Here is a 23,160-nt window from a genome sequence, read left to right on the forward strand (position 1 = left end):
TGTTACAGCACAGTATGGGCTTTGTCATTCTTTTCCTTTGCTCATGTGGCCCTTATTTTAAAGCCACTCTGTTGACCACAGAAAGTTGAAACAATACATTTTTTACAACTATGTGGAGTGCTATGATATGCAAAGTTCAGATTTTAATCTCATTCTCTTCCTGTTGAGCCAAGCATCGTGGTCTCTGTAGAGTAGGTTCTGAGTTCATTGTTTTTGAGTGATGGGAGTCCCTCATCACTAGCCTGCCTTCAGAGAAGAATGCAAAAGGAAGCGCTGGGCATGTATGGCTTTTCCAACATGCCATCTGTCGCCTACCCCTGCTTTAGGACAAATACAAGATTAATGTCTAAAAGAAAACACTAACTGGCACTTGGTTATTGTTTCTGCCTGTTAGCTGTCAAATCTGTACTCTAAATCTTGTATCGATACAAAACAGAAATGACTGTTAAGAATTCATGGAATGAGCCAGCCAGCCAGCCAGTAGATTCTAACAAAAGTTGACCATTACGTAGACGCTTGATAGGGCAAGATGATGTGTATCATTTGAGAGGGATTTTAAAAGTATATTCCAGCACCAGCAAATCCTGACATATGTACTCTAGAGTATTGACCAAAATCCTTCTCCCTCTGTACACCTTCACCTCCCCCACCCACCTCAAGGGCACACGGCTCTCGACACTTGTCAACTTGAACAACTTCTCTGTTTCTGCTCTGCTCAGTCACTCTTTCGCAGGCCTAATGACTTTTTTTTTTTTTTAACAATTATTGTTAGAGCAGTTTTTGGCTTATAATAAAACTGAGAGGAAAGTACAGAGATTTCCCACATATCCCTGTGTCCCCACATATGCACAGTCTCCCCCATTGTCAACACCAGTCACCAGAGTGAGACATTTTTTATCAAGGATGAACCTACATTGACACATCATTTTCACCTGGAGTCCCTAGTTTAGGGTTCACTCTTGGTGGCATATGTTCTGTGGTTTTGGACAAATGTGTCATGACGTACATGCGTCATTATACTGTCATATCACACAGAGTGTCTTCACTGCCCTAAAATCCTCTGTGTTCTGCGTGTCCACTCTCCCTCCCCCCACAACTCCTGGAAGTACTGATCTTTTCCCTGTCTCCATAGTTTTGCCTTCTCCAGAATGTCGTCTACTTGAACTCATATAGTATGCAGTCAGCCTTTCAGGCTGACTTCTTTTACTTAGTAATATGCATTTAAATGTCCTCAATGCTGCTGATGATCTTTTAAAAACATAAACCAGGGGCGCCTGGGTGGCTCAGTCGGTTAAGCATCCGACTTTGTCTCAGCTCATGATCTCACGGCTCATGGGTTCGAGCCCCACGTCTGGCTCTGTGCTGACAGCTCAGAGCCTGGAACCTGCTTCGGATTCTGTGTCTCCATCTCTCTCTGCCCCTCCTCTGCTCATGCTCTGTCTCTCTCTGTCTCAAAAATACATAAAACATTAAAAAAAATTTTAGAAACATAAATCAGATTCTATGACCCCTTTCAATTTTAAATTATTTACTGACCCCCCCCCCATTGAAATCTTCTTAGTATGTCCTTAGAATCTTACAGCATGTTTTCCAGGCTGTCTTGACGTGTCAGAACGACCCTGACACTCTTGGCCATCACAGTATGTCCCGCATCACACACATGTGGGATTTACAAAAATTGCTTGGGCTTCCCCATCTGTGAGATTCTTAACCCAAACACTAAGAGCTTGTTTTTATAAGTCGAATTTATTATACAGTGACCTGTGCATCCAAACAACATATTTGTTATATTTGTATAAATTATGAAACATAAGAACAAAAGGAACCCTCATGAACCCTCCAAACACCTATGAAACTAAATTTATCTGCATATTCCTCTTTTTTCTTCCCAAGAACAGACACTATACTGAATTTTTGTGCTTTTTACTATCTTGGTTTTTTTTTTTATATATAGAATTTTATTACATGTTCATTTGTCTCTGAATCGATTTTGTTGGGTAGGCTTTCCAAATCGATTTCATATATTTGCATTGGTTTTGTCGAGGTTCTCTCATGGATAATGAACTGCATCTGTTTTTAGGTGAATGAGTATGTATTCGTGTAACCATCACCGTAATGACATGGAGTATGTTCCTATCATCCCAAAATATTATTTCATCGTCCTGTGGAAATAATTGCCCAACATTCCCCTCTTACCTCCAAGAGACTAATGACTGAAAATCCTCATTATCCTTAAGCACTGGAAAATGCAAATTACCATCACAGTGAGATATCAGTACACACGGACCAAAATGATTAGAATTGGAAGAGTGACCACAGCAACTGTTGCTGAAGATTTAGAGTAACCAGACCCCTCACATGGCTGGTGGGGATGTGAAATGTCACAGCCACTTTGCAGAACAACTTGGCATTTTCTTAAAAAGTCACACGCACCACCTGTCATTACCACAGAGCCATTCTCCTCAGAATCGTTTCATCATTTCCCCGAGAAATGATAACCTATGTGTTCACACAAAGGTGCATGCACAAATTTCACGGCAGATTTGTTCGTGATAGACCCAAACCAGAAGTGACAGGTGACTCTAATGTAGAGTAACACAGATCCATTTTCCTTGCTTCTGTGCTTTACAAAAAAATAGTACTCACTCTGCAGTGTTTAGTGAGAATTGTTTTCACTTACTATCAAGTTACGAAGATACTGTATGTTGCCATACATGACTATAGTTCATTTTTTCGGCTTGTCATGTAGCACTTCACTGGGTACACTGGTAAGATTTGGCCCATGGGTAGTTTTCCAACTCCTGCTTGAAGCTGTTATCTCCCTGCTCGAAGCTGTTATCTCCCTGCTCAGGACCCCAGACTCTAGATACCTGGATAATATACGCTTCTAGACACAGGGGCAGCAAACTATAGTCTGTGAGCCAAATCAGGCCCATCGCTTGTTTGATTAAATAACATTTTATTGGGACACAGTGGCATTCATTTGTGTATACATTGTTCTGGCTGTTTTCGTGCTAGAATGGCAGAGCTGAGTAGCTGGCCCCAGAGACCCACGTGCCCTTGCAGGCCGAAACTATTCACTATCTAGCAGTTTACCAGAAAATTTTGTAGAAAACCCCCTGGACCAGAGTACTACAAATGAAGATCTCAACCTAAAAGTCTGAGGTGAGCAGATGTAAGCAAAGAGCCCCTGTAGGATGTTAGCTAGGAAGGAAAAATGAATTATTTAAATTATCCCACACTGAAGCTATTGGAATTGCCCAAACTGAGGCTCCTAGCCACACGGAAGCACATTCTACTGCTCTTAGAATTATGAAAAATGTTTAGCCTGTATAGCCCGGGTGTCAGTGGCTCTGTGACATTCACGCCGTTTATGAGCCAGGAGTGGTCATGGCATCACCTAAAGCTGGTGATCGTTTTGCTTGCCAGCTTGAGGCTGCCCAGAGTTTAGATGAGGTCACAAGACCCCACATAGACCCTCGTCAGTCTTGAGATTGGCATCTGAGAAGAGATCGTGTCCCAGGGTTCTGGCATAAAGATGCACCCTCTAATCATGAGGGGGTCCTGTCCTGGCAGTTGTTCATCTGCAGAAAAGTAACCTGTCCAGACTCTGTTTTTCTGTACCCTAATTTGACACAATCTTTTATTCCTACTGGTGACTGTTCCCATGTTCCAGGACCATCTTCCTGGAAGGGGAAAGGATCCACCTTTGTTAAGGTCTAGGAGGGATTTACTTTCAACTCAGCAAACAGACCTCTTTTATTTCCTCAAACCTTTGAAAGAAGCTATTAGCCAAAGTTATCCTTAAAACACCCCTTTTTCTGTCTTTATAACAAAACCACCTTCAACCTGCTCTCTTTCTGTTGCTCTGAGAGAGGTCCTGTTCTCTAAGAAACTAAGCAGGTGGCATTTTGCCAGGAAAGTCCCCAAATTAGAACCAGCGTGCCCGGAGTTATCCTCAAAATCACAAACCAACGGTCCTATGTCTCCAGGGAATTTTTGAGAGGAACATCCTTCCATTCAGAAATCCTTTCCTTAAACATAACCCGAAGAGGTGGCTTCTGAAACAAATACTATTTGGGCAACAAAAAAAGTTTTTAGGTTCTTGTTTTAAAACTGTCTCGTTCTCTGGGGCACCTGGGGGGATCAGTCGGTGAAGCGTCCAACTTCAGCTCAGGTCGCAATCTCACAGTTTGTGAGCTTGAGCCCCTCATCAGGCTCTATGCTAACAGCTCGGAGCCTGGAGCCTGCTTCGGATTCCATGTCTCCCTCTCTCTCTGCCCCTCCCCTGCCTGCACTCTGTCTCCCTCTATGTCTCAAAAATAAACATTGAAAAAAAACATTAAAACAATCTGTGTCTTGGAAAGGAAAGCAGGTTGATGTGCCTTCAGTGTTCTCTGAATGTCTGCACAGTGTATTGTTCCCAAACACACCATCTTTTTATGGGGGGGGGATCTTGTTCTTGGGGTTTCATGGAATGATCTCTTTGCAAGGTATAAGAGTGAGGGAGAAAGCTGGAAACTGGAAGCAACAGACTAAAGGCAGGTGCCATCAAATTGTTCTGAGTGACAGAACAGTGCAGCTGTGGGGCCAGGAGGCGGTCCCTCCACGGGTCCCTGGGGCCAGGAGGCGGTCCCTCCACGGGTCCCTGGGGCCAGGAGGCGGTCCCTCCACGGGTCCCTGGTTTTGACACAGGAGAAGAACTCTTATCTGGGCAGAAAGGTCCAGGAACAGGGTTGGAGAGACAGGTTCCCTCAGCAGTCCCCAGCGCCAGGGGCCCACACAGGCCTGCAGGGAGCAGGAACAAGAGATAATGGCCGATACTATTGAGTGCCTACTGTATACCAAATACTACCCACACATTTGCAATAGGGAAATGGATAAAAACCATGCAGAATTCAGACCCAGAACCTGTTGCCTACTGGCCATTGATTTACCAAACCAGCAAGGGGGAAGGACGCAGAAGTAGTCATCACACGGCAATGAGATGTGCTCAGAGGCGTGACTGAAATATTGCCGGGAGCTGAACCGTTATCAAGGAGGTCCTGGTTGACAACCACAAGGGTGTGGAGTACCGGTGGATCCCAGCATGGCCCCCAGCAGACCCCAACATCACCACCACCCCCCTACCATGGGCCCGGCATTGCCCTTCTGGGGACCCGGGGATAGCTCCCTGGGTAGACCCCAGCATCACCCCAAACAGGGAGAAGTGCAAACTTTGGGTTTAGGATTGCAAGGCTGGCATGTCTGACCTTCGTTTTCCAAGGACCGTTTCCTTTCCATCTACCATAAAGGACCACGTAACTAGCTCTCTGTTCTTTTTCCCGAAGCCATTTAGTTTATCAGCATGAATTTTTAAGGTTGGAAAAGTTACCTGAAATGTTAAAAGTGCAGTGTCTCTTTTCAGACAACTTCCTGCTGACTTAAAATACCTACAAAGGAGAAGGCTCATACTAATTACGGCTCCCAGTGTGTGGAGTGCCCAAAATGAACGGGAAGAGACATCTTTCTTTAATTGCATAGAGCAGCAACACGGAGGCTCTTTTTGTGACTGAGGACAACAATTAGATACTCTGGTGGCACCAGTGAACAGTACAGGCCCTCCTGATTTTCCTCCAAGTGCCATGCACTGTCCTTCAAAGAATGTAGACGCAGGTGGCAATATTTTCTTCCTAAGCTAGCAAAATAAGGAACGCCCGTGAGCAGTTTAAATTTTTGCTTTCTGAAGAGACATTTGAGCATGCATTCGTGTTTAAAACTTTTTTAAAGGGGCGCCTGGGCGGCGCAGTCGGTTAAGCGACCGACTTCAGCCAGGTCACGATCTCGCGGTCCGTGAGTTCGAGCCCCGCGTCGGGCTCTGGGCTGACGGCTCAGAGCCTGGAGCCTGTTTCCGATTCTGTGTCTCCCTCTCTCTCTGCCCCTCCCCCGTTCATGCTGTGTCTCTCTCTGTCCCAAAAATAAATAAACGTTGAAAAAAAAATTTTTTTTAAACTTTTTTAAAAATTCTTTTTTAAAATTGTTTTTAAAGTTTATTTATTTTGACAGACACACACACACACACGCAGGTAAGGCAGAGAGAGAGAGAGAGAGAGAGAGAGAGAGAGAGAGAGAATCTCAAGCAGGCTTTGCACGGCCAGTGTAGACCCTAATGCGGGGCTGGAACCCACAAACCATGAGATCGTGACCTGAGCTGAAACCAAGGATAGGATGTTTAACTGACTGAGCCACCCAGCCACCGCAGTTTAAATCTTTTTATTTATTTATTATTTTTTTTTTAATTTTTTTTTCAACGTTTTATTTATTTTTTGGGGGACAGAGAGAGACAGAGCATGAACGGGGGAGGGGCAGAGAGAGAGGGAGACACAGAATCGGAAACAGGCTCCAGGCTCTGAGCCATCAGCCCAGAGCCCGACGCGGGGCTCGAACTCACGGACCGCGAGATCGTGACCTGGCTGAAGTCGGACGCTTAACCGACTGCGCCACCCAGGCACCCCTATTTATTTTTTATTATCATTGCAAACATGTAGATGCCTTATCCTTTGTAGATGAGACTTTGCGGCAACCCATCTCCAAACTTTAGTGGTGGGTTCTGAGTTCCGTTTAATTTTTAATGTTTTATCTTAATAATGCTGCTCCCAGAGTTTCCTTGTAGAATACTGTACTATTTTCCTACTGTTGCTGTAATAGCTTACCACACATTTTAGTTGTAGACAACACAAGTTCAGGATCTTGCAGTGCAGTTGGGCTAAACCTGAGGTGTTGGCAAGGATGTGATCCCCCTGGAGACTTAGGGGAAAATCTAATTTCTTATTTCTTCAACTCCTAGAGCCTACTTGAGTCCCAGCATCCCATGGCTTATGGGTCCCCTTCCAACACTCCACCTCTGGTCCTGCTGTCACGTCTTCTCCTCTGATTCCTCCCCTTCTGCCTCCCTCTTGTGAGGACCTTGTGATGGCACCAGACCCACCTGGGTAGACCAGGATGCTCGCCCCATCTCAAGGTCCTTAACTTAATCACACCTGCAAAGTCCCTTTGGACACGTAAGGTGACATATTGACAGATTCTGGGGATTAGGACGTGGATATATTAGGGGGCCATTACTCTATCTACCCCAACTGAAAACACACACCATAGTCTATGCATAATATATATATATACTATCTATATAACAATGTATGGCTTTAACGTGTGAGAAAATAGATGGTTGACAATTTTTGAAATTATACTAATATGTTTATATTAGTCTGCTCAGACTGCCCATCACAAAATACCTCAGACTGCATTGCTTAAACAACAAATTTATTTCCTCACAATTCTGGGTAGTGGAAAATCCAAGATGGAGATCTGGCATCGTGTCTTTCTGGGTTGCAGATAGCCAGAAATGTCCTCACACGGTCAGGGAGAGACTATTGTCTCTTGCTCTTCTTATAATGACACCAGTGCCATCAGATTAAGAGCCCACCCATGTGACCTCACTTAACCTTTATCACCTCCTCACAGGCCCTGTCTCCAAATACAGTCTCACTGGGGATCAGGCTTCCACATATGAATTTTGGGGGCGCCCCACTTTAGTCCATAGTGGTACTTATATCCACTTAGGTTGGTGCGTACAGAAGTAACTTAACCAAAAAGCTTGAAAAGAATAGATTTTGAAAGTGCAAAGCTTAGGAAAGAAATTAATCTAGAAATATGTAGAATTGGAAAAATCTCCACATGAGGAGTGCAGAGGCCACATCTACTGGATCTTTCACCCCACCACTGGTCGTGTGAACCACTGGCTGCAAAGTAACTGTGTAGTGTGTGAACATATTTTGTTTTGGAATATGGAGGTCGTAGCCCCTGTTCTCCCTTCCATAAAGGGTCGTTTCTGAGAGAAAGGAAGGGAGCTCTCTTGTCCGTAACTCTGAGGTGCTCTTTGAGCATCTGTGGTTTTTGCACATGGTTTCCGTGCCATCCATGGTAGGGGTTAATGGTTAATCAGAAAGTGAAAAGAAAACCAGACTGAAGTTCAGAAATGATTGATAGAAATTTAAGTTTATTGGGTTAACTATTTCCCAATATTTGGGTACTTATATGCTGGTATTTCTCACTGTGCTTAAATCCAGCAAATGTAGTATTTTGGTAAATTTTATCCTAGTTTCATAATAAAAAGAATTAAAACAAAGGAGAAAGTACATGATAATTTGAATCTGGTGCCAATGTCCAGGTACAGCATTTGGAATTCAGACGCCCCATGGCCACCACTGTCACTCACCCAGTGGCAGCTTTCGAAATAGCTGGAAAACAGTTCTAGGCAAATAACCAGTTTCTTGAAGGACGGCCTTTGCAATTCTAAACTTATACAGTGTAATGTCACAGAACATATTTGATTAAAAGTTGGCTGTGTGAATTCTTCTCAACCATTTTACTACGAGTGATGGTTTTAGAAATGTGTATACACATTGTCTTACAAAATGCAGATTTAGATGAGAAGAGAACCTTAAAATGTCATTACGATCTTCGTGAGGAAGGAGCATGATATCCTGTGACAGCGAGCAAGCCTGAGCTCTCTTTCTTTATGGTCCACCATTCCAATCGCTTAGCCTTCTCCACTGTGTGTCAAAACATTTGGCTTTAAATCAGCTTAACCCAAGTAACATTATACTCGTTCAGCAGGCTGGCTTGTCAGCTGCCGGTTTGCTCTATGAGGAACATTTTGGAAATATGATAAAACCTAGAACTTCCCTAAGTCTCCTGAACGTAATCAGGGTCACTAATAGGCTATGTCAGCAAGAGCATAATCTTGGAACCATAATGGAAATGCTGGTTTCCTCTCCCAAAGAATTCTGTAGAAAAATCTTACAAGAGATTCAAGGTTATGTTGCACATGTTTCGTGAGGGCTGTGTCAAACCTTGATCTCTTGTCTCTTCTCCAACATCTCACTTATTCTCATTGCTGGAAACATTTAAGGCCAGTCCCCACTAATTTGAGGAGTAAAGGGAAACAAGCCTTACTAATTTTAGTGATATGCTGATAAACTGGCTACCACACTGCTATGGGAAAAAGGAAATCATGAATCTCACTAGCAAAACCGTCCAGTAAACTTCATGGGACACACTATTTATTTCAAGTGAAATATAGCTCTTATATAAAGTATCTGCTAATATTGCCAATCTGCTTTATTTTAGGGGAGAAAAATTACATAAGTTGACATTTATCAGGTTTTTAATAATACAATGCTGTAATTCAAATCTCTTACAAACATCACAGAGCAGTAACAATTTATGGCCTGGTTAAATAGGTATTGTCTTGCAAATTATGGATACCTTTTGCCCTTGGACATACACTGCCCTATGGAAATGCCTTGATTTCTGCATCTGCCAGCCGTAATTCAGTGATTAGATTCCAAGATGCCGTCTACATATTGTAAAGTAGAGTGGTGGGGAGGGTATCGGAAGGTACAATACTTTGTTTGGCTAAAACACGGAAATGTATAGAGACGATAATAAGAAATGGAGGTGGTAGCCTTGAGTGAAAGCTTGCTTTCCCCTAAGTGTTCTTGAGTTCTCAGCCATCTCTGGAAGCGTCGTCCGTCTGACACTCACAGGCCAGTGAGGACCACTGCATTGGGGTTTGCGCTGTGGTGTTAAGCCATGAATGGGCCGTCACCACTCAACTGCACTGAGGGGAGACGGTGGCTCCACTTCCATGAGCTGACGTATACTTCCTCTCAACTCCTTACTGACTCAGGATGAAGTCAAAGTGTGGCACTCTTCCGTTCAAAGCCCACCAGTGACTTCCTGCGTCTCCCAGGACCAAAGTCCAGTCTGCAATGGCCAGTGGGGCTCCAGGTGATGGGCCAGTGCCCTACCCCTCACCGTCCCCAACCTCACCTGTGAGGACATGCGTCCTTGTTCACTCAGGCAGCTGTGTGCTCTCTCTTACTGCTTTGTGAACAACCTGAGCTTCCTCCTGCCTCTGAGACTTTCCTCAGGTCCTTCTGCCCAGAGCACCCTCTCCAGACACCCACTTGACTTGCTCCTTAACTTCCCTGGGCTCTGGTCTCAAACGTTGTCATATCAGAAGGGACTTCCCTGACTACACTCTGCAAAACAGACCACTCTCTTCTCTGCTAAGCTGCCTGTCCCTAGATACTCCTTAATTACTGTCCTCAGCTCTACTCACTGTGTGTGTGTGTGTGGGTGTGTGTGTGTGTGTGTGTGTGTGTGTGTGCGCGTGCGCGCGTGCGCACGCGCACTTAGGAGAGCACATGGCAAGAATTTCGTTCTCTGCTGCAAGCCCCCGGGCTTAGAGCAGGGCCACTCAGGAAATGGTGCCCAATCACTGTTTTTGAGTGAATGAGTACACAATTGGGTTCATACATAGATGAGAACTGGGAGGTTCTAAGAATCGGAATAAACAAGGGCGTCTACCCTCAGGAAAACAATGCATCCTTGATGAATATGATGCAGTGGCTGACTTTATGTGACCTAAGACCCGCAGGAATTCGTAGGAGTATGTGCCGTTCCCTGACGTCATGCGTGGTACAGTAAAGAATATTTTAAATACATACATATATAGCTAACTTGCATTAATGAAAGATTAAGGTGTGGGATTTAAAACATGGAAGCCATGGGGCGCCTGGGTGGCGCAGTCGGTTAAGCGTCCGACTTCAGCCAGGTCACAGTCTTGCGGTCCGTGAGTTCGAGCCCCGCGTCAGGCTCTGGGCTGATGGCTCGGAGCCTGTTTCTGATTCTGTGTCTCCCTCTCTCTCTGCCCCTCCCCCGTTCATGCTCTGTCTCTCTCTGTCCCAAAAATAAATAAACGTTGAAAAAAAAATTAAAAAAAAAATTAAAAATAAATAAATAAATAAAACATGGAAGCCAGCCTGAAAAAAACAACTTGCATTGGTGGTCGTAACATATACATACATGTATGTGTATACATATACATGTACGTGTACATATACATATACTTATATACACGTATATACATATCGTATACATACATGTACACACATACACACACACACATACATAGCCTGTTATGGGCTTCATTGTATCCCCCTAAAATCTATATGTTGATGTCCTATCCTCTAGTATTTCAGAATGTGGTTGCTTTTGGAGATAGAGTAGATAGGGTCTTTAAGAGATCATTAAATTAAAATGAAGTCATTAGGGTGACCCATATGACTAGCATCCTGATAAGAAGAGATTGGGGCGCATAGAAAGACACCAGAAATATGTGCCCAGCCACAGTCCATCTGAGGACACGGCAAGAAAACTTGCCCCCAGCCCAACATACGGAAGTAACTAACATGGCTCACATTTGTGGAATGCTCACTCTGTGTTGGACGCTGTGCCACAGACTGGCCGTGCGTTACGCCATCCTATTCCCAGGATGCCTCTGTGAGGTTGGCATTGTCACTGTCCTCCTTCATAGGAGGAACCAGATTGAGGTCCGGCCAAGTTCCCAGAGATGATGAGTGGCAGACCTAGGAAGGGAGCCAGCCTCACTTTAATTCTGCCACCTTCTGGGGCACCTGCGTGGCTTACTCGGTGAAGCATTCAACTTCGGCTCAGATCATGATCTCACGGTTTGTGGGTTCTAGCCCTGCATCGGGCTCGGTGCCGACAGCTCAGAGCCTGGAGCCCGCTTCAGATTCTGTGTCTCCCTCTCTCTCTGCCCCTCCCCACTCATGCTCTCTCTGTCTCAAAAATAAACATTTAAAACAATTTTAAGAAAACATTCTGAGATGATGTTTCTCTGTGGCAAGAGCTTTATGGAATATACTTTCTCAAAATCGTTTGGGCCCCAAAACTACCGACCCAGTGGGAATTTCCCAATGATGCAATTGCATTTTACATTATTACTTACATGCTTTAAAATTAGTTAAATTTGAATCACTTTGACATGCCAGCCTTTAGATCACCGGGCGAAGCTTTTCATAAATGTCCTTATGTGCCAAAGAGGTATATAAAGAAAGGTATATAAAGTGAATATTGGCCTATTTGAAACTTATTACAGCTATTATGAATTTATTCCAGTCAAACGTGATCATCCTTGCAAATTCAGCACACGATCTCATGTGTATTAGGAAAGGAACACTTTCTTTCCAGGGATAACTCTAAGATATATTAGAAATGAAACGAGGGCTCTGAATGATCAGGTACAATAGAATTCTTTTGGGTAACGTTTCTTTTGAAATACCAGTATATAATACGATCAGAGCAATACTTTATAAAAGAAGACAGTTTCATTGTTATGCTTCTAATCATTGCAATGCCTCTTAATAGTCTCAGAGCCCCCTTTTTTCTCAATAAAATGAAGAAAATGTATTTCCTCTCCATTGTTTTGCTGAAATGCATAGTAAATGAAAATATTAAAAAATTTTTAATCTTTATTTATTTTTGAGAGAGAGAGAGAGAGACAGAGTGAGAGCAGGGGAGGAACAGAGAGAGAGGGAGATGCGGAATCCAAAGCAGGCTCCAGGCTCCGAGCCATCAGTACAGAGCCTGATGCGGGGCTCGGACCCACGAGCCGTGAGATCATGACCTGAGCCAAAGTCAGACGCTTAACTGACTGAGCCACCCAGGTGCCCCTAGGTATATGAAAATATTTATGTGAATGGAATTCTAGGGAAAAATGAACGAGAAATTGATTTTTGTCTCCTTTTTTAAAAAACTTTTTTTAATTTTTTTTTTTGAGAGAGAGCAAGTTGGGGAGGGCAGAGAGAGAGGGAGACACAGAATCTGAAGCAGGCTCCAGGCTCTGAGCTGTCAGCACCGAGCCCAATGCGGGGCTCGAACTCACTAGCTGTGAGATCATGACCTTAGCCCAAGTCGGATGCTGAACCAACGAGCCACCCAGGAGCCCTAGTTTTTGTCCCCTTTCTTAGAAAAAAAAAAGACTTTACAATCATTTTTGTCTTAAAATAGAACATTTTACCACATTATAGGTAAAGGGGAAAAACGAGGTCTTAAAAAAATGATCGAGTTTAACACATGATACACGTAAACTGGACAAATCTTTAAGTGTGAAATTCAGTAATATTTTATGGATGAATATACCTATGTTACTATTACTCTGTTCAAAATATAAATATTCGCAGGACCCCAGCAGATTCCCTTGTTCTCTTTCTCAGTCAGCATCATCTTCTTACCCAGAGGAACCACAGGGTTCACATCCATTGTCATCACAGATGAGTTTCGCCTTCCGTAACCTGTAGATAAATAGTCATGCTGCACACACTCTTTGTATGGCTTTCTTTTACTCATCATTATGTCTCTGAGATTCATTCATGTTGTTCCATGCAGTAGTTCATTCTATTCTTATTATTACTTGGTAATGTTTATTATAAAAATGTATACCACTTGTTCTTATCCACTGTATTGTTGGTGATTATTTGGGTCATTCCAATTAAGATGTGATGAAGCCTCTCCTGCCTTTGTTGGACTTACGAACTCAGCTGTCGAAGCTGAATACCCAGGAAGGGGATTGCTGCCCGTGGGATGGGTACATGTTTGCCTTGAGCTCACACCGCCAAACTCTTCCCTGAAGTGACTGTGCCAGTGCCCGCACCCTCCAGGCGGATGCTCAGATTCCGTCCCTTCCTAGCCAAGTAGAGACTTGAAGTTATCAGTCTTGTTTTTGCAGTTTCCTCCATTCTAGAAGCTGGGCGGTGGCATGCATTCTGGCTTTCGTTTGAGTTTTCCTGCTGAGTAATGATGTTGAATAATTGTTCAGAAGCCTGTTGACCATCTAGAAATCCTCACGTGGAAAGTGTCCGCTCAGGTCTTTTGAAAATGCTTATTAATTCAATTGTCTTTTTTTGGGATGGTTTGTAAGAGTAGGACCTTATATATTATGGATATTGGGGTTGTGTGTGTGTGTGTGTGTGTGTGTGTGTGTGTGTGTGTGCATTTTGAGACTACGATGTCTTTTTGTGTTATCCATTAAGTTTTCTATTTATGTCTGCTGATGAACAAAAGTATTTAATTCTAAGGAAAAACAATTTAGTAGGTTTTTTTTCCTTTGTGCCTACTGATTTTTGTGTCCTATTTAAAAACTGTTGTATACCACCCCAAGTTCATAAGCATATTCTCCTGGTTTTTTTCTATAAGTTGTGCTATTTACATTTTACAGATAGTCTGTAATCTATTTTAGATCCACTTATTTGAGATAGAGTAACAATTCCTCTTTTAAATTATTGATATCTAATTGAACCAAAATGACTTACTTAATTGGCAGTCCCCAGTGAATTGGTGTAACACCTTCCCATAAGTAAGCTGACTGTGTCAGTGGGTCATCCTACAGATTCTACACTGTGTTTCACAGATTCTTTTGTCTAATCCTATGCTACTTTCTTTTTTCTTTTATGTGTTTTACAAATGTGCTACTGTCTTGATTACTGTAGCTTCATTGTATGTCTTGATATCTGGTAACTTAAGCCTTTGACATTTGAGCTTTTTAAGGAAAACCTTGGCTAATCTAGGCCCTTTGACTTCCCGTGTAAATTTGAGATCTCAAATTCTCAATTGCCGCAAAAAACCTGGTGATATATTGGTAAGGATTACATTGAACCTATAAATCAAGCTGGAGGGGGAATGGGTACCTTAAAAATAATCGTGCCCTCCAATCTATAGACATGATATGTTTTTCTACTTAGGTCTTCTTTAAATTCTCTCAGCATTTTTTGTTGTTTCCTGTGTAAACGATATCATATAATTAGATTTATTCCCTGCCAGTAGGTAGCTTTGATGTTGCTGTCAATTCTATGTGTTTATATATTCATTTTTTTCCTTACCTTCAGGTTTCAAATTCATTGTTGTCTGTATCATTTTCAGGTTTTTCTAAATCATGAAAGAACTGTTTGACCTTTACCCTGGTGGGTCTTCTCATTTCTCACACTAGTCTAACTACTCACCATTTTAGGATTAGTTATTGGGAAGCACGGCTCTTATCAGAACATTTACTTACCAAATGTTCATAGCGTTCTAATATTTGTAATCGTCTGTGCTCTTTTTTTTCCATCTTTATCTCTGTTCTTCCTCTCTATGACTTTAGACGCTAAACGGAACATCCACCGTCACAGAGCCTGGATGTGCCCTTGGTTCATGGTGATTTTGCTTATGGAATCTCTCTCCGTACTTGTTTCTTTAATATCCACTCCTTAGGAAATGTGTAGATCACAACTTGGTTTTCATTAAAAATATTTTATGAACACTCAATCAAATATAATCAAGTGCTTCTTTGAAATCACACAATACTTTTCCAAGTCACACAGTAATAACATTTTTCATTACGTTGCATAGACTACCCACGTGAGGAGATATGTTCCCCCAAACTTCTAACATCGTTCAATCCATCCTTATATCCCTAATAAATAGTGTTCAGCCCAGTATTTGGCTCACAGCTGATACTTAATAAATATATGTTGACTTAAATTTAATTTTAATAAATGCAAATAGGAAACCATAATGTACTGTGCTACCTTTTTTGTTTGAGTTTTATCAGCTGTGGAATCCTAAAAAAACCTTTTGAAGTGCTAAAACGAAAAATAGGCCAAGCTTCATTCTGCTCTGCTTGAGTATCATTAAAGAATTCTGAACCTTCAGCTTTTTTAAAGCACATAATTTATGTGCATTATAAAACCACCTTTTGTTTTCACAAGTCAACATTCTTAATGCAGTCTGTCAAAGTGCATTCTCGCTGAATTGCTTTGATGAACACGCCAGCCCGGGCAGTTTCTTTTAAGGGGAAGAGAAGAAAGGGGAAAAAAAAATACTTTTGCAGCAGCAGCAAAAAAAAAAAAAAAAAAAAAAAAGAGAGAGAAAAAGAGAAAGTAAACAGAACAGGTCTAGACTTTGCTGCATATTTATATATCCCAGGTTGCAAATAATTTGGCTGAACATTCTCAGGAGCCAGGATTCTGCCTCAAAATTTGCAATACAGAAGCTCTGGTTTTGTTTTATAGCAGATATGTCGTGCTGTTTCCCCTGCCCTATGTCCTCATTCATTAGCGGGTCCCAGGCATGCACAGACTTGATGTAACTGTAAATGTACCGCTAGGAAGGCAGTCCTCAGCCTGACCAACCTGAGCTCCAGCAGTTGGAGGCACTATGCAAGGCTCTCTTCCCTATGGACTCCCACCATGAGCTCCCACCTGTGAGACCTTAAGCACTAAGTCTTGGGTACTTTCGAAATGACTTTTATGTATACAGGATTCTACAGAAACTAGTAAAACTTTCCACATATATTTCCTAGAATATTTAAAACAAAATTCTGAGTCTCCCTCCCCAATTTGACGTATGGGTGGTGTTTTCTGTAAAAATGTTGGAAAATAGAGGGGTGCCTGGGTGGCTCAGTTGGTTGAGCGTCCGACTTTGGCTCAGGTCATGATCTCGCTGTCCGTGGGTTTGAGCCCCACGTTGGGCTCTGTGCTCAGAGCCTGGAGCCTGTTTCAGATTCTGTATCTCCGTTTCCCTCTCTGCTCCTCCCCCACTCATGCTCTGTCTCTCTCTGTCTCTCTCTCTCTGCAAAAATAAGTAAACATTAAAAAAATTTTTTTTTAAATGTTGGAAAATAGAGTTGCCAAGAAGTGCATTTGCTGTCTTAACTGGAGCTCTTGACGAACTGAGCCTTACCCTAAAACGTACGGATTCAAACAAATGAAAAATGTCTCATTATGTTTCCTTAAAGGCATGCCTGTGCCTGTGTGGCTGGGTGGGTGGGTGGGGGCACATATTCACTCTTACACACACGTACGCACATTTAGAGAGAAAGCCTTTTGCATGACTTCGATACCTGCCAACTCTAGAAAGCCTGGCACTTCATTCACTTGGTCCAATCTCTCTACAAAATGTGGTCAGGTTTGGAGGAAAATCCTCTTTCTGGAGTTTCCATATTGTGGTTGAGTCCTAACTGCTCTGTCCTTAGACAGAAAGATGAAAATGTTTATGAGAGAAAGCTACCACATTCTTACGTAACACAATGTCAACTCAAGAAAAATCACCAGTGAATATTTTATTGTATGGACACAATTAGTTACCGTGATCTTTCTCTACTATATACTTGGATGTCATTGTCAATCTGACAGTTTTATTTGCTGCATTTCACCCGGGTAAAAAATGCCCTTCTGGGGGCGCCTGGGTGGCGCAGTCGGTTAAGCGTCCGACTTCAGTCAGGTCACGATCTCGCGGTCCGTGAGTTCGAGCCCCGCATCGGGCTCTGGGCTGATGGCTCAGAGCCTGGAGCCTGTTTCCGATTCTGTGTCTCCCTCTCTCTCTGCCCCTCCCCTGTTCATGCTCTGTCTCTCTCTGTCCCAAAAATAAATAAACGTTAAAAAAAAAAAAACAAAAAAACAAAGGATAACTTTTAAAAAAAAAAAAAAAAAAAAAAAAAAAAAAAAAATGCCCTTCTGGTAAGGCAGCTGTCGAAATGTCCTTGCTCTGGGTCTGAACGACATTGCTCAGGATTTCTTTCAAAAGCTTCGGAGGTAACAGCAGATTGATGCCCTCGATTTGCTACCTGTCAAAAGGAAACATGGCAGGGAAAGACTAATAACTTGAGGCAGAGGCTGGTGGATGGAACGGGAGGCCATGGCCTATTAGGGCGGTTCTGGAAACCCCACAGGTGGCGAACCACACAGGCTCATCCTTTCCACGGGGATGCTTTGGTGCCTTCTGAATTGTCTCTAATGCCTCCTCTGCATCTCCAGAAGAAGAAGTTCACACACTTCCTTTTTGAGATGCAACACTTTCCAGAACGCTGGGGGGTGCAGTGAGAAGTAGAAAGAGATGGTCTGACTTTCAAGACTCACACAGGTCGGTCGAACCTGGTGTCTCGTCTCACCTCCTAGGGCTTCTCCCCACGAGGGGGCTGTTGATCAGCCTTGTCACGTGTCTGGAGCATGGTCATCTGCTTCCAAGTACTCACGTGATCCAGACCGCACCCTGGCCCACGGATCCCCTACCCCACAGACAAAGAGCCTCCTCTTTGAATGCCAGGTCACCCCCATACCATGATGATGCCAGTCTCATTTCAGGCCATAAGAGCACTTCCCAGCTATGCCCTCATTTGACAACCCCACCCTCTCTACAAAGCTGCTCTATGAATATTTCCAGGCTAACCCCTTCTCTGGAGGCAGAGAAGCTCAAGAGGTAAGATTCAGTCTGACACGGTAAATTGTTGAGTCACAGCTCTGGGATGTGCAATGTTTTTTTTTTCAGGAGGGTGTTCCTCTTCTCAATCTGAATATAAAATACATGGTGATTACAGATGTGCAGTTATCAAGTATTTAATGCTGTCAGTCCAGCCGTGCGTGTTCCAGTGTGAACAGTTATTCCCAAACGTGAACACTTGAGAAAGTTGTGTAGGAGCATAAAGATGTGGGCTGCACCATACGTAGTGGTTTATGTCTGAGTGACCCATACCTTTGCACTTTGGAAAGCCTTCAGATGGCACGCCTAGATCCCTAAGGACAGGAGCCCCACCTGTGTTGTTTAGCATTGTACTTACAGAATCCGTTTTTGGAAATGAGCATTTCACTCAACGATTTGGTAGATACTCACTCATTGAGTGAATGAATAGATGTGAATAAGTAGACGAGGAAGCTATGGTATGATGAAATCAATCTGTGGGGGCCAGAAGCAAAGGAGCCCCACTGCACTGTGTCATGGGAGGCATTTCTTCTGGGGAAAAAGGGGCTTCCTGTTCCCAACTGGCCCTGAGAGATGCAGACCCAGGGACAGAAATTAGAAGCGAGAGAAGAGACGTTTGACTCAGTTGAGTCCACTGAGCCTTGGTCTGAGTGATGCTAATCATCCCAGCAGTTGAGTGGCGGGGGCGGGGGGGGGGGGGGTTCCTATCCCTTTTTTGCTTCATGGTAAATTCAGTCCTGGGCACAGAGGGATATCCCAAAGGTGTTCCTGGAGTTGACATTGGCTGTTCTTGACAGTGAACTGGCTTCCAGTTGCTCTTCTGATGAGTGAAGATCTTCAGGTCTCCAAAGTACAGAGAAGTGAGGCTTACACACTGTATGTTTCTTGCTGCACGCCCCAAGCCCCATACGTGGCTAAAATCTGTCTGTTCTTGGGTCATTTCCAGCTTGTTATGTAAAGCCTGTCTGGTCATCCGAGGTCCATGATTCTTGCTTCTATGCAGGCCCCTGAAGGACAAGGGCTACGGTTTATTCTCTACGGTTCACAGATAGACCTTGCCCTACCCTGTACTCATGTGCATTCATTTTGTCTTTCTTACCTAGGTTTTGCAGTGTGCTTGCAAGGAGCCCCTTATTCAAGCAGACCAAGAAAACGTGAGACTTTCTACACGTGTATTCACTTCACAACCAACATGTCAGTGCATGGATGGGTAGGTCCCTGTTGCTCATTTGTGAGCAACCGTGTGTGTTACTGGGGCACAGCTTGACGTAGACTTGACCAGTCGTCTAAATGGGGATCGGACGTCTCCGTTCTCAGGAACTGCTCATGGTAACACTGACTGTGGATCTAGTCCCCCCCCCGGAGCTTGGTCACCCTTCCTGCAGCTAGACTGGGAGGGAAGTCAGGAATGCTGTGGTTCCAGCCAGTGAAGGAATCTGTGGGCCGTCTTCCACTCCCACAGGCCTGCTAGGAGTTCGGGCCGTGTCTACTTTATTTGACGTCACGGTCAAGTGGGGCTAATATTTATCTTCTTCAAGTTATGCTCTTTACATGCTTCACATACTCGCATGTAATTGGGATTTGCCACATGGTTTAAGTTCCTGGGATTCCTGCACAAGCTTCAAGTACAGCAAAGGAGGGTTTGAAGAGAATGAACTGGAGGGCTTTGCAGATGGAAATGCAGCTTGGAAACATTTCAAAGGCACAGCTAATAAATATAATGTGTGTGTATTATCACTAACATATAATATAGATAACATACAATATAGCTCACATATGATATATGTAATCATTATATACAATTGCACATTATATAATATATATTATATAGTAGCAACATGGCTAAGGTGATCTGGAAGCTTCTATGTGTTCCCTTTTACATCCATTTGCTGGGGATTTGGTTTATAGATTCTGACTCAGTTAAATTCCAGGGGTCTCAGATCCTGAAAATTAAAAGGATTGAATGAGATTAATTTTGCTCTAGGTTTATAGATTCATGTTTTATTTGTTTTTTTTTTTAATTTTTTTAATGTTTATTTATTTTTGAGAGAGAGAAAGAGTGTATGGCAGGGGCAGATAGACAGGGAGACACAGAATCTGAAACAGGCTCCAGGCTCCCAGCTGTCAGCACAGAACCCGAAGCGGGGCTCAAACCCACAAACCGCGAGACCATGACCTGAGCCAAAATCGGACATTTAACTGGTTAAGCCACCCAGGCACCCCCGTGATTTATTTGCGAACACTGAAAAACCCCAAAGCTTATCTGGTTTGGTATATAGAGCATTCATTCTTATCAGATAATAACAACTCCCCTTCTAAGCCCCATGGTTTCAGGAAATACGCGGAATTTTTCTCTTCTCAGAGAATATTTGAGAACAGCATGTGACCTTAGCAAATCCAACATGGCCAGCATTTGACTCTGCTATAATACTAAAACCTACTAAATACTAAAACGTTATTTTAATTATTCCATGGAAAAATATCTTTTTTCCAGCATTTAGATGTAAGCGGTACTATCATGCAAAGTAAACACAGGTTCACAAGCATTACCTTATCTTGCATATTTTGCCACCTCAAAAGATGATTGATGGAAGGTTAGCTGTGGGCTTGAGTAAATATTCATGATAGACAATATATTATTTGGCAGGCTTGTGCCAAATGCCCCAAATTGTTTTAGTTACTAATAAAACAAACACTAAACACTTATATATTTGACCCACGGAAAGATTTCTGTATTAGACTTGGCCAAATGAATTGCCCGCAAGTGTCAGAGGATTCCGTGGGATCCTGGATGCCGTGATTTCATCTGAATGTGGTTTTGTTTGTTACTGGAAAATATTACAGTCAAGGGGCGCCTGGCTGGCTCAGTCAGTAGAGCGTGCAACTCTTGATCTCAGGGTTGTGAGTTTGAGCCCCAAGTTGGATGTAGAGATTACTAAAAAAATAAATAAACTTCAATGAAATAAAATATTACAGTCAAGAGCCAAGTGTACAAAAAACAAGATTTGGGCAGCGTTTGTCTTCTTCTTTAAATAATATTAGACACCAAATATATAAGTAGATTATGTAGACAAATATATATGATTTTCTTTATATAGGCATTACATATTACATAGTATATGTTTGTATAATATATGATTACTTATAATCAAGATATTATAGAATGGTGATATATGATCTCATCTATATGTACAGTTTTATTTCTGGTGACCAGCAAAATAGACGAAAGGAAGAACGGTGATGATCAGAAGGCAAGCCAGTGATTGTTAAAAGCCATCTGTGTTTGTGTGTCCACCACCGTGCTGAAAGATCGGTAAGGCCCATGTTTGTAACTGCCATCAGCACATCTGCAAAGGTCACATTGTCTGTAATTCTGAATTTCTTACTGCAGCCTTAATTCTCAGATTCTCGGCCGCATCCCTTGCGTTGAACATAATGAAACGTTTTAGAGAGTGTGGGCGAGCCTGTCCTATCCTCTCTTTGACTACGAGTTAACGAGGAATAAAAAGAAGGAAGATTAATACAAGCCAGGTTCTCGTGACTGCACGCCAGTGTCGGGACTTTGTATAAACCCAGAGAAAGAAGCTTTCTAGCAGTAATCGTGAAAATTCTGACCTTTCAACGTGAATATCCAAAAAAGTAAATGCAAGCTTCAAAGACTTGAATTAAGTCAGTCCCTAGAAGGGCTGAAATGACCGTTGACCATGGAGAACTGATTTTCCAGTTCTTTGAAAGACTGGGGCTTGACATTACTACTTGACATTTTAAATTATTGTTCAGGAAGATAGTTGTAAAGAATTGCCTTGGTGATTTGTTTTATATAGATAGGTAGATAGGTAGATAGATAGATAGATAGATAGATATAGATATAGTCATCTCGTCTTAAAATCAGACAATGTTGTCAGTGAGAAGAAACTTTTTTAGATAGAATAGTTTGACTAACAACTGAGATAGGAATGAATAATCTTCCATCAGCGTTTTCATTTTCTCCCTAAGCCCCACAATACTCTGCATTTTAGGACATTACCCCTTGTACTCTGCATATATCTCTGCATGGGCTAATCTGAATGATAGTAGTATGTCCCTGTGTTAGTCTGTCTGGGCAGCTACTACAGAATCCCACAGACTGGGGGAGGGGTCCTAAATAGCACACATTTATTTCTCACAGTTCTGGAGGCTGGACGTCCCAGATCACGGGCCCAGTACATTCAGTACTGGGTGAAGACCCGCTTCCTGGTTCAAGGACGTCTGTCTTCTCACTGCGCCCTCACGGAGGAAGGTATGAGGGAGATCTCTGGGGACTCTTTGAGAAAGGCACTAATCCCACTGATGAGGGTGCCACCCTCGTGACCTGACCACCTCCCAGAGGACCCTGTCTCTAACACTAGAGCTTAGGATCTCAAAATATGAATGAAGAGTGGACCAGGGGCCACAGTGGTTGTATACAGAGTGTAGAAAACATGTTCCCATATGTTCTCGTGTTACCATCATGATAGGCGTAGACAGGCTGTGAGACGGGCAGCACGGAAGGTCGGTAGAAACACAGTATTACACACTGGGGAGGTGAGACTCAGTCCGAGTGATGTTAATCATCCCACAAGGTACAGTCCAGTAGACTTTCAATGCCAGGACAAAATCAGCAGTCTGAGACAAAAGGCATTTTCTCCCTCCCTTTTGGTATTTCAAATTATAAGTCACACAGGAAGATGTTCATCAAAAGAAAGTTATATGAACACCCATTCGTGAGAAGCTAAATGTTGAGGATTATTTGCTCTTCAAAGTAACAGGTACATAGGTAGTCATACAGAAAGGGATTTAAAAAACATGTGCGGTCGGTTGGGGAAATGTCGTTTATATTTTTCCTCAGCATGAAAACGAAACAGCTGTTTTAAACAGTGAGTATTCATTAATTCACTTCTCACTTACTTATTTTGTAATGTGTATTTGCTAAGCAGCTACTATGTACCAAGGATTGGATTAAGCGTTGGGGATAAAAGAGTGAGCAAAACCAAACACCCA

The sequence above is a fragment of the Lynx rufus genome, unplaced genomic scaffold, assembly GCF_022079265.1.
Source record: "Lynx rufus isolate CCGP_SWC_20201006 ecotype Redwood Valley unplaced genomic scaffold, mLynRuf1.p SCAF_14, whole genome shotgun sequence".
NCBI lineage: Eukaryota > Metazoa > Chordata > Mammalia > Carnivora > Felidae > Lynx > Lynx rufus.